We start from the raw sequence: 22,634 nt of genomic DNA, 5'->3' as shown, positions 1-22,634 counted from the left end.
CCAAAAGGGAAAATGTTCATTTAGATTGCATGTAATCTAATGGAGGTGCACCGGCCTGAGTACAGAAAACACCTTTAAAAAGATTAAATCTTTTAGCAAACATCAATAAACGGCACAAACACATTTGAACTGAGAGTTTTCTGTGCGCTAACGAGGTTAAGGGTAACATTAAGTTCCCTCATTTTGCTAATTCCAGTTAAACTGCCAGAATTGTCTTGAGTGTACTCATTGTAGAACTGCTTTCAATGGCCGGACTGTGTAGCTCGGTTTAGCAAGCTAAGCCTATTGCCATAACACCACATACTCATAAGTTGCATCTTAATTTATTCTCACATGAATGTGGGAATAGTTTTAACAAGTAATGTGTACTTGTTGGTTATGTTACACTGACGATATAAAGATAGCTAGTTAGCAACCTAATGACGCTACCATCGAATATATCTTCCAGAGAAATTTGTCGCCAACATTGGGCAATCAAAGGTGAATTAAGTTGTTAGCATATACTGGACAGTTAAAGGAGAATTCCGGTGTGATATTGACCTAAAGTGTGTTGAAATATGGTACCGAGTGTGAACGTATGTCTCAGCTCATCTCGGCTTGTCCCCTGCACTCCGAAATCTGGCGCTAGTTAGCCGATGCTACCAACAGCTTTTTCAATGGGGGTGCCTCGGCATCGGCCTAGCCATGCAAATAAATCACTGTTTTACACCATTTACGAGGCTCAAAGTATCTCCACACTTCATTGGTAGATTTCCGAGGGCCCTGACATTTAAAACGAGACATAGAGAACTTTGAAAAAGCACTGGTAGTTTATTTACAAGACGATTTATACAGACAGTACCTTCAGGAAGTTTACCGTTCGCAGCCATCTTGAATTTAGTCATGATAAGTCGAGCGACGAGTACGAATGAACAGGTATGATAAGGGATCAGATTCCAAAAATAAGTCAGTGGAAATGCATGAATTCCAGTTGCTGTTACTGCTGCAACTGCTGCCTAATGCATGGATTCCAGCAGCCACTGCTGCCTAAAACCCCCCTTAGCTGTTGTAGAATCAGTGTAACCTACGGACTCGAGTGGCTTATTGCTTTTCTAAAACTGTTGCTAAATACCTGGTAACGTTTCATAAAGTAAAGGCAAAGCAACGAGAATAGGATAATCAAGGATAATCATTCTTCCGCCAAGAAATATATTTCCTCTATCTGAATGGTTGCCAAGCAACGTTGAGACGCAGCTACTTTACCTTTTGTATCAAGTTATGGTAGCGCAGTAATATAGAACGGAATGCGGTCAAGGTGTATGTTTGTGCTGGATTTTATAACGGCATCAAACGTGATTCAGCCAATCACAATCAAGGACATAGGAAGGAACTATCAGTTTTAGAAATTGACATAATCTCTAGCTCATTATGAATTCACCATGTGTTCAATATGTAAACATAAGGAATTATGAATTAGTTTACGGTTTGTACCTTGTGTATTCATCATAAGTTCAGTGTGTACACATTAGAAATTCATCATTATAACAAAGGAACACATGCTAAATAAGACTCTATGAATGAAGAAAAGGATATTTGTTAATCCATAAATAATGTTGAAAACATACTTAATAATGATGAATTAAGTGTTTGTTAATGCTTGACTAATACTTAACTAATGCTTAATTGTGTACCCTTATAAGTGTTACCAGAAAGTTAATGTTTTTACAATAAACTAGGCTACTCCAACACCGCACAGCAGCAGTTTGTGATGTTTACTGAGTGTAATATTAGGTAATATCATGTATGAAAACTAGTATTGCCAGGCAATACTACAATGAAAGTTAGTATTACCATGGCAATACTGGTGACAGCGGCCATGGTCCAAATAAAGTAACCTGCAGGGGGCAGTGTTTAGGTATGCATTGTCAGCCCTCGTTACATATTGGCCAAATTGTAGGCTAATTTGTAGGCTAATTTAAAACATTAGTATTGGCCCAGAATTTCACAATCTTGAATCCATAATATTAAATTGTGAGAGAATTTTAATAGATATTTGAGCTTCATAAGGGCTCTTCAGTCAAAGATATTTGCTTTTGTGTAAAAAAAGTTGTGCATTTGGGTCCTACCTCAACTAGCATTGTGACTGAGTTGATTGTTTCGGTCAGAGGTTTTTGGCATGAATCATGCACTAGCACAATTAGTTACAGTAGCTATGTCAGTTACGTCAGTAAGCTATGGGGAAATAAAGACATCACTGCTACAGTTCTTATCCCTTTTGATTTTAGTAATGAAATCATAGGGGATGTACTTTCAGTAGGTTATCTCTAGAAAAAAATCAAATGGATACTTTTGGGGCAATGACTCTCCCACATATTTTGATACTCATGTCCAACATTATGTTCTTTAATGGTAAGTGGGCAAACTTTGAACTGTATAGTTTTATTTTCAAGATGTTATGAAGTTAACTGTCAGATTAGAATGAAAGCATCATTAGTTGGCTCTTGTTGTTGACGGAAAATCAACGCCAACATTCATCAATTCTTCAAATATAAAGACATATAGACAGACAATTGTTATACTACAATAGCCTATCACTGTCCAAAATAATAATTTCTGTGGAAAGCCAACATATAGTCTGACTCTTGTACTCTGAATGCATTCATCTGCCTTTTGTAGATCCCTATGAAATCTGTTGTACTTTTTGTCTTATTCTGTTTCATTCTTTTTTCCTGTTTTACTTTTTTGTCCATTTCTCACCTTTTGCATACATCTGATGGTAAGGCACTTGGTGTGTTCAGTAAGGGGCTCTGAGAAGTGTCTTTTACTTGCTGAAACTCCTCTCTCAGTCAACAGAACTGGCTGCGAAATGTATATAGGACAATATTTGCAATGCCTGAAAATCGATTGGCTTTTGGCCTTTTCAGTAGTCAGCAAAGTTCAGAAAGACGAGGCTCAGGCTTTCATTTCTGACACGGTGTTGATATGCGGCCTTCTCCTCATTGAACTCTAAAGACGGGTCTTTAATGCCCACAGTTTGTGATAGGCTTCAATCTTCCTTTCCATAGCAGGAGCCTGTCTGTGATCAAACACTGGGATCTTGTACTGTATATTTTCTTTGGCAGGATGGACATCCTAGTGCTTTAAAAATGTTTCAAATGCATTGTGGAATTATGAAGGTGATCCAGTACATCCTTCTTATTTTGTATGCTCATTTGGTTCAGAAGCTTATCAATCAGCTCATGCTAGTGATGTTTTACATGGGCATTTTTAATCTGATTAGATCGGGGGGTGGTGTATTCCGTTCTCATTCCAATTGACTCTTCACTGTCCTATCCTAAGGCAAAAGTTAAAGTGCTACTTCATCGGAGTAGTACATGCCCCATGTAAACAGATGACACCAAATTTTCATTCAGAATAGTTTAATCAGAATGACAAAAAAATAAACTGTCTGTGTGAACGGGCTAAATGGGTAAACTGACTAATTGGTGTGTGTTGATAGTGTATTATGTGATTAAAATTATGTGACTGATGTTTCAGTTATTTTTAATGTATTAACAGCACAGCCACATCTATTGAAGCCTTACAATGTCACCTTCATCAAAATGGGAGCTGTGTTGACCTGGACAAGTCCAACCGCCCACATAACTAACATCACATATACAGCACAGTACAGGTGAACCACTTTTAATCTATATTCAAGCTCTCTCTCTTCGTCTTTTTATCCTCAACTTCCCTGAATTTAATTCCCTTAATGTCTACCTGGATGAGCAAGCTTTATTTGCTCTGCAGAAGTGTATTATTGTGGGTTCAAAGAAACAAGAAGTGTATAACAATAGCACCATTCTTTTTCCCATTTTCCCATTTCTTTGACAGAAGTGATTTTAACATTTCTCTCTCTCTCTCTGTGTGTGTGTGTGTGTGTGCGCGTGTGTTTGTGTGTGTGTGTGTGTTTGTTTGTTTGTGTGTGTGTGCACATGCATTTCTTACACTCAGTTGGGGAAAGAGATCTTTTAAAAGCATAGATACATGTATTGAAGTGAAAGAACTTTGCTGTGGCTTAAAGCTACCTTCAACCTATGGGATATATACTTTTAGAGTAAGGGCCCACCTGCAAGGAACCACATCTGAATGGGTTAAAAGTACAGAGACCAAAGTTACTAAATGTTAGTAAAATAATTATTATTTATATTTTTTCTCAATTACTTTTAATATTTACAACAGCCACGCTATTTATAATATGTACATTATCACAGCCATACATTCTGTTTAAATAGATTATCTAATATAAAACAATGCAATAAAAAAGGTACAGATGTAGATAGACAGATAGATAGATAGATATATACTTTATTGATCCCCAAGGGGAAATTCAAGAAACTTAGATCTTAAACTTAGTAAAACCACATGGATCTTTCCTTGAACTTCATCTCTGTCAAGACTAAGCTAATACACACATACAGGTGCCCTCTAGTGGCTGATACAATTTGTTTTTAGACTCAGCAACTCTGATTACGGTAGATACCATTGATTGCAGACAAATCCTCCACACCGTGTACTGAAGAGCCCTTATGAAGCTCAAAAAAGGAGACTATAGGCGCCGCCATGTTTATTATGCCATCTGACGTAAGCTAACAGGCTAACGGGCTGACAGAAAACTGATAAATCACACCAGACATTATTGTTTGTTACAATAACTGTACTATTGTATAGTACAATGTCTATTTCTTGCTAACCTTTAAAAAAAACATCTAAGGGATATAACATCTGACAGATTATATTTACACTCCTAACCCAGCCGTAAGTGACGCAATTGCTCCACCATCATCATTTATGCTCTGGTTTCAAACTTTCATACTGGATGGGCTGTTATATTGAATCTGCCGTTTAAACAGAGGAACTGTAAAATAATACACCCACCTCACAGTTGTCGGGGAAACGCATTTTTGAGTCAAATAAAGTTTGGACCAGGCTGTAAGTATGCATTTCAACTGTAAAGTTGGACATTTTAACACAGGTCTCTATGGCGATCGACTCACTCTATGGACTGCCGAGGTACTGCAGGTTTTTGAACTTCCGTGTTGGCTTCATTGTTCAGAATGTTCAGAATCTTGATATTAGCCAATATCTCCCATGCTGGTGGAAAGATCCACATCAAGCTTGGTATAGTTACTAAAGGTCAAGGTCTTGGGGTAAAGGTCAAGGTCGCCTAGGGTCACAGAAATGCACAAATACAGTGTTTGGCCTGTATCTGCAAAGCAGGTCGATGGATCTTCATTAAACATAGCACATTATGCACGTTATTCATTATAAAGTTTAGATGAACTGATAGGTACTCAATGTCAAAGGTTAAGGTTTAATTATTTCCCTGTCAGACAAGGTTATGGCTGACAATCAACATGTTAGTCCAATTTCATTAGTGAATAACTAAGTTTTTATTGATGTAATAGATGCTGATTGTAATTGTGACACTTTAGAGCTCCTACAAATGTTCTTTATGAACTAAAAGCTATTATTTTAAAACCTGGGACTTACACAGAAGCTCTTATTTTATTTCAAAATAGTCCATGAGCTAGCGGAGAAGTAGGTGCCACGAGAGGGCACCAAACCAAACCTGTTTTATTTTATTTATTGTTTGTTTATGCCCCCACATGACAAAAATATCTGATGGACTTTCCAAACTCACAGCTGAATATATTTCTACAGCCTCTTAACCCTTTCGTGCCCATGCCGAACATTCCATTTTTGGTGCTGGATGACCTCACAGAAAAAACCTTATTTCTTGAGTATATTACATAACATCAATGGGATATACAGTACATACAATTTAAATCAGAAGGATCAGTTCTATGGAATTATGTAAAATATGGTAATGTTGATTTAGTCTTTGAAAATCCAAATGTATATCCAAAATTGGTCAAAATTTCATTTCATTCACATAAAAAATAACAAAAAAACTGAATTGGAAAGCAGGAAATGGAATTTAGAATGTATATAAAAGTATGCATTAAAACTGACATTGAAATCAGACACAATGGTTTAGATTTATTTGATCTAAAAGAATAAACCATTTATTTGTAAATAAGCAAATTATACAGTCAATAAAGTAAACAAAATGTATGACATTGAAAAAAAAAACCCATAACCAGTAGTACAGGAAGTAAATATATATTTACTGTATGACTCATCACAAAACAAATCTCCTTCTGCAGAATGCGAAATCTGAAAGCAATTCCATTTACCAGTAAAACGAAGTCACCTACCATTAAACTTGTGGGCCATACAAGCTACTTTAGTTTTATTCTCCTTTTATTTTTTTATAACAAAGCCAACAATTTCTCTGTCTCCTGCTGTAAAGGAATATGTACTTGATGGAAAGACGACAGAGTAGTAGTTGGAGCAGCTAAAGGCCAAAGCTGAAAAACTGAATCGACAGAAATGCCTACCAGCTGTTGTGATAGATTTTCTCTAAAGTATCACCCAAACCATATACTTTATAAAAGCATATAACCTCAAGATGAGATCTAACATGGGTTTTGATATGTCCCACCGTCTTCTTGACTTTGGTGCCATTGCATAATACATTGGGTACAGGGTCATTCCATGTGAAATCAGACAAAATCCAGGAAAATGGTTGCAGCACCGACTCTGAAGTTTTTTCTACACAATGTTTAGGTTCCATAACTAAAACCTGTAAAATATTTTTGTTCAATTCTATTGTTTTCATATAGTTTTGCCCTTGATTGTTTACACTCTCTAAAAGGCCTTATCTTGGAAGCCATATTTGGACATTCATATCTTAAGTATAAGTATTATTCCTAGCCTGACCAAACTTTGTAGAACGGAAGACAAACATGTTCTCAGTATGATTTAATCATTTAAGTTTGTACCACAGTCTCATTGGCTTTGTAGAAGTCCCTAGTTTCAGAAAAAAAACATGAAAAAAAAATTATATTGAGGGTCTCTAAACTCCTTTATTGTGACACACCTGCCATCAATCAGTATTTTCTCTAGAAATATAATCCTTTGTTAATGTTGTACCAAAATGTCTAGGTCTCTGAAAAAAAGGCCATGACAAAGATAAGGATAAAACAGTATATGGTCAGTGTGTAAAGTACCAATATTGTCCCAAGTCCCATTCACAGAATAAATGCATTTAGTTACAGGTGTTTTGGGAACACCAAAATAAGCATTTCCAAAAAAATGAATGAATTTCAAGGTCTGAAAAAGATAAGAAGACATAAGATTTGCACATAAATATTTCACAGGCCTTGGTTTTAGGACCCATTGATGATATAGACAAGGTTTGAACAAAATCTGAGACGGTGCAGCAACAACGTTATCTGATTTGACACGGAATGACCCTATAGGTAGATCGGGTGTATGGCATGTATATTGAGTGCTCTACTAAGCTTCAGCTGTGAGTCCCAGATGTCTATGAAGCATTTTTTTGTGTTATAGACACATATAGCTATCAGAAAATAACAATAAAGTTTGGTGCCGTCAGTTGGCACCGATCGGTCCAAAATGGTCCTCTGACTCATGAATTAATACAATTGTTTTCATTTCCCCTTAGCCTGGCGAGCCAGACCCACATTAAAATGTAGGGTCTGGGCACTCACCGTTCGCAGTGCTCAGTCCGAGGGGCGGGATAATCAGTTGTCTTTCAAATTCCCTCTGCACGCAATAGGATATTTGTTTTCAAGTAGCAGGGAATTCAAGCCAAGCCGTTGCAACTCTGCCATCAATCATTATGTTAAGCCCACCAAACGACTCTATACACGATTTCAATGTCCTGATTAAGTTTCGATTTCTGGAGCTCACAAGCCAACGGAGAGTTGCTAGACTAGCCGCTAGGGGCGCGTCTAGATTTCTAGGCTAATTTCCCCTGGTATAAAAGAGGGCATTGGAGTAAAGACAAAGGGCCCTACCCGGCGCAAAGTGTATTCCTGTTACACACTCGAGTTTTTCGCCATGCCCTTGTCTTTTTTTCACACAATGCGCTCAGGGGTGTGGCAATTAACAACTTAAGGTGTGGTCTTGGTGCATTCTCTAAAATTCGCTATCTTATTTCTAATATTCGCTAACTTCCTACGAATTTATGTACCAGATTTGCGGAATGCCTGTCCTTTTCACATAGACCGAGGCAGAACAGCGGGACAGTGTCTTGGCAAAGTTACTACCAAGCACCCTAGACATTTTGGCGAGTAGATTAGTTCCAGCACCAATGTGAAAACGTTAAGGGCGGAAAGGGGGGACGGGGAATGGCATGTGTCCACTACATTTGTCAAACCCACCACAGGAGTTTCAAAATCTGACTGTTTAAAAGCAGCAATAGCAGACAGCACATTACGACAATCTTTTATCCACAAAGCTTACAGTCATTTAACGCCTGCTAGAGTTGGATGTAGTTCGGCTGCTATAATAGGCTATTGAGGACCTGGCCGTGGCACCTGCACAGTACGCCGGCGACCTGGGTTCGATTCTCGCCCGGATCCCACCCCCACTCTCTCTCCCACTCACTTCCTGTCATTCTCCACTATCCTGTCACATTAAAGGCATAAAAGCCCAAAAAATATACTTAATAATAATAATAGGCTATCGTAAAATCCAGCGATAAAACAAAGCATGAACTCATTGAGCGTCTGTCCTAGCAAGCTTTTACATTATCACATTATAAACTACTGTTAGGCACATAACATTTAGAAGCTGTACATGGTGAACATAGCTAAACGTAAGGACAATGACCTCTTACCTTTATGGTCTACAAATTATCCTCAGTTATCCATAGTTAGTGCACTGTTATTTCCATCATGCATTGTTCTCGATATGAGCTAGTTAGAGATAGAGATAGCCTTGCCATATTCTTCTATCACACAGGTCTGACTAAATTCAAAGTTTCACTCCAGAAACATTTTGTTGTAGCCTATGGACCTTGCCCAAAACTTGCGACAACAGGCTTTACCCTTACAAACTGTCAGTGTAATATGCAGTTTCTGGCATCCATAAGAAAAGCATTTGTAGATGAATGGTCAACATAACTACATCTGACTCATCTTCAGGGAATAGCAACGTTACTCTCCTTCAATAACATGATGCACAACTTTAATTACCTACATTAATTTGAATAACAGGTTAGACAAGGCTACATGGCGATAAGCACATTGAAGAGGCTTTCTGTTCATTGTATCACATTTTATTTTCAGTTGTCAAAAGTTATGGAGGTAAAATTTGTGATAATCCCTAGTTCAGAAAATCATGCTTACGTTTACGTTCACCATCTAAAAAAGGCGCGCAAGTCAGTTCTGAGAGCTCAAGAATCAGTTAAATCGCTAACAGCCGGCAGCTCCGTGTAATGTCTCTGCATAATTGTCAGCTGTGATAAAAGGCGTTCATATTTCCACTTTTTATGTCATAAACGTAGCATGCCTATGAAAGGGCTTTGCAGTAGGATTGATTGTCCAATGGTCAATTTATTGCTTCAATTTGTGTTTTATGCGACCTGCCGATGCTGGGTTCATGCCATTGTGCGCAAGTTTAAAATCATTTGTCAGCTATGGTGAAATTCGTTCAATAAGTTCCACTTTCCACACCATGAATTTAACATGCCTATGATAAGGCTTTGCAGTTGTCCAATATGGTCAATCTATTGTCTCAATTGTGTTTAATGTGAACCCACCCTCCAGAGTGGAAATGCTCCACTGTCGCGTTCCCGTCTAAAGATTTGAAAACGCTCTGAGCTGCTCACGCTGGCTATCCTCGCATACGCGTTGACGTCATATCCATGTGCAGTACAGCCAAACAACAACAAACGTCGGATTATTTCCATCAGTCGGACATTCTAGTTGCCTTAGCTGCTTATGATAGCTATTCAGGAGTCCTTTCAGTAGCATAATGAGGGTCTCTACATGTCAACCGAAGCATTGAGAACTTTGTAAGTGTACAGGCAGTTTATTAAAAAGAAACACATTACCGTTCACGTCTGGCTCACATACAGACAGGCGCCTTGTGAAAACAGAACTCTGGGATGTGAAGCACTACTACGGAGAGAAGTAGAAGGAAGTTTCAACGCATGCACGCGCTCTTGGTGTTGTTAAATGGCAGTGCATACAACAGCCATACAACAACACCAAGAGCGCGCGCCTAGCCACCTGGTATGCATACTATTTCACACACTTTTGCGTCACCGTGTGCATGCAGATTTCCACCCAAAGACGCTCGTCTAAACGCGAAATAAAAAGTGGGAACGCAATGCCACTTTTGCGGATTGTGTTCAGATTGTTGTCGTGTAAAGCTAGCCTTAAGCAGCAACTTATCTGCAGGATAAATGTTCTTAGGTTTTTTATTCAGTCATTTGAATATTATTGGGGTAAGTGTTGTTTTTTTCAGGCTATTCAATAGTGAAATTAATTAACTGTAACTGTTTTGTTATTGACTATTGATACCACGGTGAAGTTAGTTTCACTTTGCCAATGAGTTCAAATAATAGATGAGTGCAGATGCGTGTACGCTATACTCTGCTAGGTTTTAATAAAGCATGGTTTAGTGGAATAGATATGGTCTTGCGCAAGCAGATTCCTTCAAATGCGCTGCTGACTATCAAAATACCGATGCGCTGTTTGAAGTTGCGCTGCTTGCTGTTAAAGGGAATGACAGATGTCATTTTCATTGGTTTAAAGGATGTTAAGCCCAAAACACACCCATGACTGATTAAGAAACATAAGAACAGCCTTGTTGCGCCAGGTGTACAAAAGCCCATCAGTTGTGCTGTGTGTTGAGTTAGTTCTGTTTGTTTTTGGATTCTTGTTCTTGTACTATAGTCAGGCAATGTTATTCCATAGGTCCTATTATTATTTTGATCAGGCACTTAGTTGGTCTTAGTTGGCTTAGTGGTATAAAGCCTCCTTTTCAGGGTTATTCCCACAAGTGAAGGGCTAATAAAATAAATAATACATAATAATTCTTATTTATTTCACTGTTAGCTACATTAGCCTCAGGCTGTTTATTAGCTTAACAGGTCAATGTTAATGTTAGCTTTGGACATTAGCCAATATTCTTTTGCTGCTTTATTTCAGAACCACACCCAATCACTGGACACCCTGTAGAGGTTGCTACCGGAAATTCAGAACAACCTCCCTTATCATCACCCAGAATCCTTTTTACCAGGCATCCGACGTTTGATAATATTTGATAACAAAACCAGCCCCTGCTGTTTGCGAGTGACCATGTGTTTTAAATTGCATAGATAGGGCACACTAAACCTATTGAAATTGATAATAATCTTGTTATACAAAAACTAAAGTTTGCTTTAATCATTTTCTTGTCTTGAGAAAACTTTGTAATGCAAATGTTGTGTAATCACTAATGTCACAAACAACATAATATGTAATTTGTCATTTGTTTGACTCTGCCTGCTATAGCCTCATATAACTTTGAAAGAATTTGACCTTTACCTTTGACCCCATGGCCTTCAGTACCTAATCAGTGCATGTAGGCTTTATTACGTGAATTATGTTTCATGAAGATCCTTCAATCTGGTTGAGAGATACCACTGCAAAACTATATTTTGAGTATGACCTCATGTGACCTTGACTTTTGACCTCAATACCTTGAATATCTAATCAGTTCATTAAGACCGTATAATGAGTAATTATATATAAAAAGTATATGATAAAGGTCCTCTAACCAGCTTGGGAGATATTGCCTATGAGCAAGCTACTTAGCTACTAAGCTACCAGTTACTCTATATTAAACTAGATGTACCGCATAGCGGTACAAAATATGACCGCCGCTCAGTCCTGTACATCCGTTCCGCGAAAATAAATCACACTTCAATTTGTCTCCATATTTTACTCCATCCCCCACTCTTGAAACTTTTGTGTATGCTTGTTTGGCATGCCTGAGTGTGTGTGTATGCGGCTGCACAGAAAGTAGCCTACTGGTGCTGAAAAGGTGAATAGATTGTAGAATAGCCAAAGAAGATGTAGCATTGTTATAAAACCTTTAAAATCTCTAAACAATCACAAGTAGGGCAGTTAATCACAGTTCATCCATTGCAACTGGATTGATGAAAGGTCACTTACACCTGTAGGCTACATTGTATTTGGGAAAAGCAAAAGGTATCAGCATAATGTTATTTATTTATTTATTTATTTATTTTTTGTGTATTTATAAACAAAAACATCTCTGTCAGTTCCATGCCGTTTTCAACAGCTATCAAAAACAAAGGTCATTTTTGGATGGATGGATTTTTTGTGAATGTTTCTTCTTCTACATAAGATTTTAGTCATCTTTAGTTCATGTAATACTTTATTGTCAATGCACAAATTAAGTAAAAGTAGTCTGAAACGTTATTGTTAATGCACAAATTAAGTAACAGTAGCCTAGTCTGAAACGAAATGCTGTTTTACATCTAACCAGTGGTGCAAATAACTGACATGTCCAAATGGGCCTTGATGAAATGCGTCGCTAGACTGTTCATACACATTTTAACGGGCCAAAGTTGAAGAGCTTTTGTCCGTTATTGTTTGTGCAAATATAGGCTGATTCATGTTCCCTTGCATTGTGTAACTGAGGTCCATGGCTAGTCTGGCTTTCATCAGACCAAGCTCAATATTTTAAGAAATCAAAAATAAATAGCGGGCAGATCAGGCTGGGTTCACCCAGCCTAGTCCATAGGCACCGATATTGTTTAATTTTTCCGATTGAGATATACACTCTGGCTATTCTAAATGCAAAAATGCATTAGGGAGTTATGACAAAACGGTAACTAACAAACTAGATCCTAATAGAAAGCTGTTAGCTTCCCTAAGCTACAGGTAGGATTATAAGGTAGGCCTATTTACAACATAAATTGTCAATAGGCTATGCTGGCTGGCTTACACAAATAAAATCTCCTTTGAAACCAATGGCTTACTTTACAGTATCAAGCGGACTTAAACTGCCATATCGGCTTAAAAAAATTGTAATAACATTCAAGCAGCTCCATGAGTCAAGGAAAGCGAATGAAGTAGTCACTTCTAGATGGGACCCACTACACAGTAGCTTAAGGTGTGTTGCTAAAGCAGCCATAATGAAATGAAGGTGTCATTGTTTGGATACTTCACACACACGTGCTTTTTAATTTCACAAGACTACAACTACCAAGCTGTAATCAAAGCACATCGATTCCCCTCTCACACCATGCACGCACTTAAAAAACAAAATAAACAGGCGCCTCAGTCTCACGCATGTATAGGCAAAACTGTATCAGACCAGTGTAACGTTGGTAAATCTTCCATTGCACAGAATGATTTTGTAGCACGTGCAATAAATGACAGTCGAAAGATACAAACAGTGCTGCTATCAATTTGTTTGGTATAACCGCATTTATAGTTTTCTACAAATGCAATCAATCAAATGCCTCCATCACTCAACTAACGCTTAACGGTAAAATTACCTAGGTCCTTATTGATATTACAAGATTAACATTACCTGCAGTAAAAACCAAGCATGTCCGATAAACATCCTCAGATTTATTTCTGGCTTCAAGAAGAAATGGGAATTACACTAAATGTGAACATCGTCCTATCCTTATTAGATGTCCGGCGCGGTAAATTACAGTCCTTGTAGGAAGCGCCCATTGTTTTTCCAACGACTTTTAACTTCCAACAAAATTACGCCTCACTGCAACGATCGCCATCTAGTGGACAAACGACTACTTATCGCCAATACTGAAAATGCAGCCATGATGATGATGAATATTTATTTTGGCTTTCTTTTTTAATCCTACTGAATTTGTAATTATGTATCGGCCGTTCTAATACTGATAGTATGTGGGTGCCTGTGTGTGTGCATGTGTATATGTGTGCACCGCCATTTACAGGCCAATGTACAGTCACTAAATGTGCACATAACCTAATTTTTTAGACCCCCATGGATGAAATTCTATTTAAACTTGGCATACCCCCAGAGAATGCCAGGTTAATCATACACATAAAATTTGGTGCAGTTCTGAACATCTTAACTGAAGATAGGGGCAATTAAAGCAGAATAATATTGCATTTTCATTTTTTACCGGGGGGGGGGTGCAAATCACAAATGAGTGATTATGAGCCAGGTTGATGTGGGCCCTTGAGACCAACATACCATAAAAGATTCTTCATCCTCAGTGCCATGGTTCAGGTAGTTATTTAGGAAAAACTGTTTTTTTTTTTTTTTTTTTGCGGTTCGGGGCCCAGCCCGGGCTGGTGGTGGTCCCCGGGACTAAAATGAAAATTTTCCGTAAAAGTCTAGTGGGGCTACATACCCACCAAATTTCATGTACCCGGTGGTTCGTGTCCCGGTATCAATGACCAAAAATTCAGGGAGTAGATGACGGGAAAAATTCTTGAATTATGTGCATGTGTGCGTGTACAAATTTATGTTTATGTGTGTGGGTGTGTGTGTGTGTGTGTATGTGTGTGCTTGTGTGTTTGCCTGCGATGTGTGTTTGTGCATGTGCATGCATGCGTACATATGTCTACTGTGTGAGTATGTGTCATAACGTTATGATTACTGTAAATGTATGTGTGTGCGTGTGTATCTGTTTATGCACATGTGTGCACATGGAATGGGTTAACATGACCCTGGAGGCAAACATAACGGAAAAAATTGGTCATCCTAGGCCCTACAGTTCTCAAGATATTCACAGAGAACTGTGTCTGCCCTACCCTCCTTTCGGGGGTCCAGTCCAGCGGGGGCTACAGATCAAAACTAAGAATGGCGGTTCCATGCTATCCATGTGGGGTACATGCCCACCAAGTTTTGTGTACCCGGTCTTTCAGTGTCCCGGGAATCCTTGTTGGTGTAACGCCACTAAATGTACAAATAAATTATTTTATTGTAAGGCCCCCATGAACGAAAGTACACAAAACTTGGCATGCATTCGGAGGGTGTCATAATGATGCTATACTTTTAATTTCGTGCAGTTTTGACCTTGTCAGCCAGAGATATAGTGATGAAAACACCTAATTTTTGCTTTTTAATTTTTAACTAGGTGGCGCTATACATGAAATAAGTGGTAATGGGATGGGTTGACATGCCCCCTTAAGACCAACATACATAAAAAAAAGGTGGACCTCCTAGGCCCCACGGTTATCGAGATATTCACAGAAAACTGTCTCCGCCACCTACAGGCCAGTTGGTGTTTAGTAACATAAATTAATTTATTGTGTGGCCCCCCATGAACGGAATTCCACAAAACTTGGCGTGCATACAGAGGGTGTCATAATGATCCTACAATTCCAATTTCGTGCAGTTTTGACTATGTTAGGTCACAGATACCTTCAATTACAACACCTCATTTTTACTTTTTGTGTTTAACTAGGTGGGCTTATACATGAAATGAGTGGTTATGGAATGGGTTGACATGGCCCCTTGAGATCAACATAAAAAAAAATGGTCCTCCTAAACCCTACGGTTTTCAAAATATTCACAGAAAACTGTGTCTGCCCTACCCTCCTTCGGGGTCCAGTCCAGCGGGGGCTACAGATCAAAACGAAAAAACGATGGTTCCATGCTATCCATGTGGGGTTACATGCCCACCAAGTTTCGTGTACCCGGTCTTTCAGTGTCCCGGGAATCATTGACGGAAATTTGGGCATGCTAAAAAAAAGAAAAAAAAAAAAAAAAAAAAAAAAAAAAATCTGACTAAACCTATATGACCGCCGCTTCGCTGCGCGGCGGTCATAATTATATTTAACTACACAAAAGCTTCCTCAAGACAAAATGTAACAAGCTAAGTTACATAAATTTCGCAAAAGTAGTTTACTACATCAGAACAAAATGAACATAAACAAATAAAGTGAACCAGCTTCATGCCAAGTCAGTGCTATTTCAATGACCTAGCCAACATAACTTAGTCATAACAGTAGGGCTGGGGGTAAACGATTATTTATTAAACGATTAATCGGGCGATTATTTTATCGATTAGTCAACTAATCTAACGACTAAGGTTAATTGGACGATTAATCTAACGATTATTTTTCTGTTGTTCGATTAATAAAAAACATAATGTATCTCAAATAAATACCAAAAAAATCTTAATATACTTTATTAAACAACAGCTTTGCACAGCAAAAAATCTTCTGCTTTACACAAAATAAAATTAATACAATTATTTTACTGTTATACAAAATGAAAGGCCAGCCTGTTTACTCTTTTACAGTACCAACATAACTCTCTTGTTCAAAAAATTCAAAAGTTGTAGTGCAAAAAAACCCACTGTGCAGTGCACAGTATAGACATTCCTGAGAGTGTTTAACACAATATAAAATTCCTGTTTTCAGTTTTACAGTCCCAACCAGTGGTGTAGTCTATAGTTAGCTGTAGTGGGTATACTGTGATCAACCCCAAATGTTTATACGTATCCTTGCCTATTTTAAGTGGGTATATTGAGATGGTGATGCTTTTTAAAAGGAACACGCCACGCAATGTCAGTAGTAATATATGTTCTTACCTTAACTTTCACGAGTTGAGTCATACCTCTCCCGTATCGGTACGTGCACTCAAACGCTCTGCGCGGCTGGACTGTGTTAGCATGTTGCTATGCTAGCGGACATTGCCGCAACTAGCCGTAGAAGTAATCAAAAACATCCACGTTTTGCCGACTTAAATACAGTTGCACGAGTAGTTGATAGAAATGTCTACGGCCACGCAACATGAAACGTGGCGATTTTCCAAGCGAATAAACAGGAGAACTACAATGTGTGGCTACCTCTCCCGTGTCGGTGCGTGCACTCAAACGCTCTGGTGCGTGGCTGGACTGTGTTAGCATGTTGCTATGCTAGAGGGCTTTGCCGTAACTAGCCGTAGAAGTAATAAAAAACATCCACGTTTTCCCGACTTAAATACAGTTGCACGAGCAGTTGATAGAAATGTCTACGGCCACGCAACATGAAACGTGGCGATTTTCCAAGCGAATAAACAGGAGAACTACAATGTGTGGCGCAATAGCACTTGGGAGTACTTCGACCTAGCGTAGTAGTATTGTTAACACCTAATTGTAGATCCTATCTACCACAGAGTTTAGAATCCATGCTGGATCGACCCTCAGCCTCTCCCTCCCCTCTGAGCGAGAGAGAGGCACACACACTAGAGATGCGCTGATGGCTTATTATTTCAACCATAACTGCATAGCAAAACTTACCATCCATCAGAACCAAAGTTTTTTGACCAATTTTCAAAACTGCACCCGCCCACCATCCGCTGGTTGTTTTAATGTAGGCTATATGGGTGATGCAGCGCTGCTGACGTGAGGCTAGAAAGCCCGTGCCTGTTCTAGAAAGACTGATCCAATGCAGCAAATATATTAAAAGGCTAAAGTCGTACATTGGCTATGTTGTAGCCTATCCCTAGAATATCAGCAGCAAACTCAGTCTCTGTCTCGCAAAACAGTCTCCAAACTACACCTACTACGCTAGGTCGAAGTACTCCCAAGTGCTATTGCGCAACACATTGTAGTTCTCCTGTTTATTCGCTTGGAAAATCGCCACGTTTCATGTTGCGTTGCTGTAGACATTTCTATCAACTACTCGTGCAACTGTATTTAAGTATGTTTTTGATTACTTCTACGGCTAGTTACGGCAAAGCCCGCTAGCACAGCAACATGCTAACACAGTCCAGCCGCCAAGACCAGAGCGCTTTGAGTGCACGCATCGACACGGGAGAGGTATGACTCAACTTCGTGAAAGTTAAGGTAAGAACATATATTACTACTGACATTGGGTGGCGTGTTCATTTAAGCTATATACTATAAGCTGGCTAACGTTAGTCTAATGTTATGTATTTGACTTGTAAACGATCACAGCATGATTTAGGTCATGACTTGTGAGTTAGCTAACGTCAAAAGCTACTGCAATCTGCTTGCTACCGTTAGCTAGATCTAGCAGCTGTTCAGCAAGCTGGGGGTGCCTCTGTTTCAGATGCTCCCACATTGCTGTTGTGCTGGTGTGGTATGCCAACTCCATTTGGCAAAGAGCGCAAATAACGACACCTTTACGTTTGGGACTAAATTGCCCTCTATTTTTTTCCTGGTAAGAATTGCTAATGTAGGCACCTGAAATTCTTAATCTACATAAAATGACTATTTAAATTATACCAAATATGTTTTGGCTCTATTACCTGCCACCTTCAATCCAAATTTTCTCAGACTAATCTGAGCAAAATTATGGAAGCCCGTTTCCGCCACCACATAAATAAAAAATATGCTAAATTGCAACTTTATTTCTCACAATTCAGACTTTTTTCTCGCTATTCTGACTTTTTTCTTGCAATTGAGACTTTATTTATTGCAATTCTGATTTTTCCCCCTCACATTTATGACTTTTTCTCGCAATTGCAACTTCATTCCTTGTATGAAGGTGGGCCACCTCAGAGGTGGCTTTTGCAAACGTTAACATTACATCATTATTGCTAATTTGCACGATAGTCTTACATATTTACATGTCTAATGCTGTTGTACTATTGCAGTTGATATTGCAGTGCTACTGCCGTAATACTATATTGTAGTACTATTGCAATTACTATTACAGTGATTCTACAGTTGTTAACTTTTACATAGGCTATTAAAATAATAGTGCAGTAATAGTGTACTGTACATATGCTGCTTTGGTGAGGTACAATGCAATGTCACTGAGGTAAACATATATATTTTTATTTATCTTACTACTGATTTATTGCAGTACAACACCAGTAATACTGTAGTACTACTGCAGTTAGCATTACAATGGCATGCAGTAGTTATGTAGTACTACAGTTGTTGATATTACAGTGCTTGCTATTGCAGTAATATAACTGCAGTTAAGCCTCTTGAGTCACTGGCATTTTGGGGTGTTTTAGCATTATCGATTTTATTCCATTTTACCTCAGTATGTTTATGGCCAAGTGTGTGGTATCATTTTATTCAGCACAACCTTGCTTTCAATACATGCAATTCTTTCTTAAATTCAATGTACCACATCCAAAACTAGCCCAAAAATTTGTGTTTGAAAAAACTAAATTCAAACTTGAAGATGACCTACAAAATATAGTGAATAAATAGTTTTCAGATAATGTAGATATTCATTTATATACATATCAAACGATAAAAAAAAGCTCTCTCAAATACCAAGAAAACCCATAAAAATAAAAAAACACTAGGCGTCCATTAGCGGACTAAAGGTGATAGCATATCTATCAAGCCTAGTGTTATCCTGAACAGTTAAGCGTTTTTGGTTGGAGTGTTTGATATTTCTGCTTAAGTACACTGACTACTTTAAGAATATGTAATTATTTCAAAGATTATTTTGCAGAGATAGGGCCTGTGTCCACCAAACACGTTTTTTTGCGCAGATGGCGGCTATTTTCTCCTATGAAGTTCATAGCGCTCAGCGCCCATGGCAGAAAAAAACCCTCTGCGCTGACGTTTTTTTTCCGCGGCGCTCTGAGCGCTGAAAGATGAAATCTGTTCAACTTTTAGAACAGTGCTGGGCTCGTCAATGTCACTTCTCTTTTGCTAGCCAATTGAAATCAAGGAAAGGGGCGGGACCTACACTGTCAACAATGCTGGTAGTGGCAGAGGAAAGCTCAATCAGCCAAGTCCTATTGTGACTAATATTAAACCACTGCTGCAAACTGAACGCAAATTACAAAGCCTAGAGGGATGACCTATTCTATTGTAATGCCAAATGAACTCATTTTGTCGGTCAAAGTCATATTTAGCGAGCTGAGTCCTGAACGATTGCTGCCATTTCAATTAGCTAGTTAGTTAGCATTAGGCAACGATCCAAAAAGACGAGCTGGCAGACGGTTTTGGTAACATAGCAACAATAAACACTTGACCGAAGCGCTCTGAAAATGAGGTTGAGGGCGCTGTCACCGCAAAAAGTGCGATTGGTGGACACAGGCCCTTATGCTAGCGGTTTTGAACAATACATTTTGACATCATGACTTCTGAGGGTTAATAGTGCAACGTTATGCTGCTTTACTGCAGATTATAGCTAGATTAGATACAGTTATGTGGGGTAGGTAGGTAGGGTAGAAAGATAGCTTTATTTTGAAATATTCAGCAGCACACGTTATGCTTGACGAATCGACGCGCATATTTTGTGTCAACTTATTTTTTGCGTCGACGTCATCGATTACCATTGCGTTGTCCCAGCCCTAGTCTCATAGTTCTGCCAAAGTGTAAATATAATTACAGTGCATGAAAATGCACTGTACTGTTCTTCCAAGGCTTCTTATTACAGTACTGTTCTTCCTAGTCATCTTCTTATTATATTCTAACGCAGTTAATGCAGCTTCAACCGTTTAACGTAGAAACTTCATTCAAACTATGATACGTAGGTCTCACTTAGGACATGGGTGCTCTTTGTACATTTCATCTTTGTAACTTTTATACTTTTTAAACTATTAATTAAAAACAATTGACAATTTCCCCATAGACTTAACATTGGCCTTTGTGACATCATAGCAATTAGAATCTTATGCCAGGTGGCCAGGCCACCTGGATCAACGGTCAGTTTCTCAGGCTTTAAGCATACAGTCTCATTCTCTTAAGACTATTCACCTATTTAACTGTTCAGTCATTCCAACTATATTAAACCTCATCTATCTAGCAAATAGTTTAACCTTTTAAGCTCTTCACCTATTTAACTGTTCAGTCATTCCAATTATATTAAACCTCATCTACCTAGTGCAGTCATTCCAACAATATTAAACATCATCTACCTAGTTCAGTCATTCCAACTACATTAAACCTTATCTACCTAGTAAATAATTTAACCATTTAAACTATCCACCTATTTAACTGTCCAGTCATTCCAACTATATTAAACCTCATCTACCTAGCAAAAAATTAAACCTTTTAAGCTATCCTCCTATTTAACCTGTCAGTCATTCCAACTATTTTAAACCTCATCTACCTAGTTCAGTCATTCCAATTATATTAAATCTCATCTACCTCACAAATAATTTAACCATTTAAACTATCCACCTATTTAACTGTTCAATCATTCCTACTATATTAAACCTCATCTACCTAATCAAATAATTTAACCATTTAAGCCATCCACCTATTTAACTATTCAGTCATTCCAACTACATTGAACCTCATCATGTTGGTTGCCAATTAGCACATCATCTGTTTTAACAATATATTTCACACCATATGTTTTACATTTTCATGCACTGGTAATTCCCTGGAATTGCGTTTTCTAGTTACAGTGCATGAAAATGCACTGTACTGTTATTCCAAGGCTTTTTCCAGTGCACTCTATTGTTATCCGATTTATTACAGTGCATGAAAATGCACTGTACTGTTCTTCCTAGACATTTTATTAGAGTGCATGAAAATGCACTCTACTGTTATCCGAATTATTCTTATTAGAGTGCATGAAAATTCACTCTATTGTTATCCGATTTTTTACAGTGCATGAAAATGCACTGCACTGTTATTCCAAGGCTTTTTAGAGTGCATGAAAATGAACTTTAATGTTATCCGAATTTTTCTTAATATTATTATTCTTCTCACGCTTTTTGTGCGTTTAATACAGCTTCAACCGTTTAACTTCATTCAAACTGCGTTGCGTAGGTCTTACTTATGTGACTTCAGCTATGTATTTTTCAACTTTGTAACTTTTATACTTTTTAAACTATTAATTAAAAACTACTCAAATTTCCCCATTGACTTAACATTAGATTATGACATCACAATAGAGCAATTAGAATCCTATGCCAGGTGTTCAGGCCACCTGGAGCCACTGTCTCAGGCTTTAAGCATACAATATGGCTGTATTAAAACTGCAGATCCTGTTCAACTGCTTCCTGTGCCCACAACTGTTTCAAAATAAAAGTCCCTTTAAACTATCCAACTTTTTAACTGTTCAACTGTTACTGTAACTGTTTGTCAACTATGACTCCCATCAACTGTATCAAAAAGTCCTCACTATCTAGTTAGCTAGTTAGCATCATTAGCATTGTTACCATTGTTAACATAGTTAGCATTTTAGCAAAACTGCTAAAAATGATTAGCTAAGTTAGCTGAGTCACATGGTTAGCATAGTTAGCATGTTAACATTGTTAGCATAGTAAGCATGTTAGCAATTTTAGTAAAACTGCTACAAAGGATTAGCTAAGTAACGTGATTAGCATAGTTAGCATTGTTAACATTTTTTCCAAAACTGCTAGAAAACATGAGCTAAGTTAACTAAGTAACTTGGTCAAAATAATTAGCTTTGTTAGCATAACTGCTAGCAAACATTAGAGCCATTCCAACTGTCAGTTATCGTCAACTATCTACCTATATAGAGCCTTTAAACTATTTGTCTATCAACACGCATTAAACTATCAATATGTCAACAACTTTTAAACTATCTACATTAAACTATCTGTCTTTTAAACTATCTGTCTATTAACAACTGTTAAACTATCTACATTCAACTTTTAAACTGTCTACGTCTAAACTATCAACTTTTTATTAAGCTATGCTATGTCTATCCTAGCTTCATTTTCATGCACTTGTAATTCCCTGGAATTACATTCTCTAGTTCTAATAATACTTCTATGCATTCTTATAATACTTCTACGCGTTTAATGCAGCTTCAACCGTTAAACGTAGACACTTCATTCAAACTTTGTTACGTAGGTCTTACTTGTGACAT

General features: G+C 38.0%; 1 protein-coding gene across 6 annotated transcripts in view; it reads left to right on the top strand.

Moving 5' to 3' along the window:
* LOC125300873 (Fc receptor-like protein 5) overlaps window positions 1-22,634 on the top strand; it is a 141,823-nt gene that overhangs the window by 103,024 nt on the left and 16,165 nt on the right. For 4 of the 6 annotated variants that reach the window (XR_007194617.1, XR_007194618.1, XR_007194619.1 and 1 more), the window contains exons 9-10: window positions 3,538-3,652; window positions 3,973-4,142. The gene's annotated coding sequence lies outside the window, so the exon portion shown is untranslated. The remainder of the gene's footprint in view (window positions 1-3,537; window positions 3,653-3,972; window positions 4,143-22,634) is intronic. The other 2 variants (XR_007194620.1, XR_007194621.1) reach the window with 2 other exon arrangements.

The sequence above is a fragment of the Alosa alosa genome, chromosome 9 (genome assembly GCF_017589495.1).
Source record: "Alosa alosa isolate M-15738 ecotype Scorff River chromosome 9, AALO_Geno_1.1, whole genome shotgun sequence".
Lineage (NCBI taxonomy): Eukaryota > Metazoa > Chordata > Actinopteri > Clupeiformes > Clupeidae > Alosa > Alosa alosa.
This window is presented reverse-complemented; position numbering and strand designations above follow the sequence as displayed.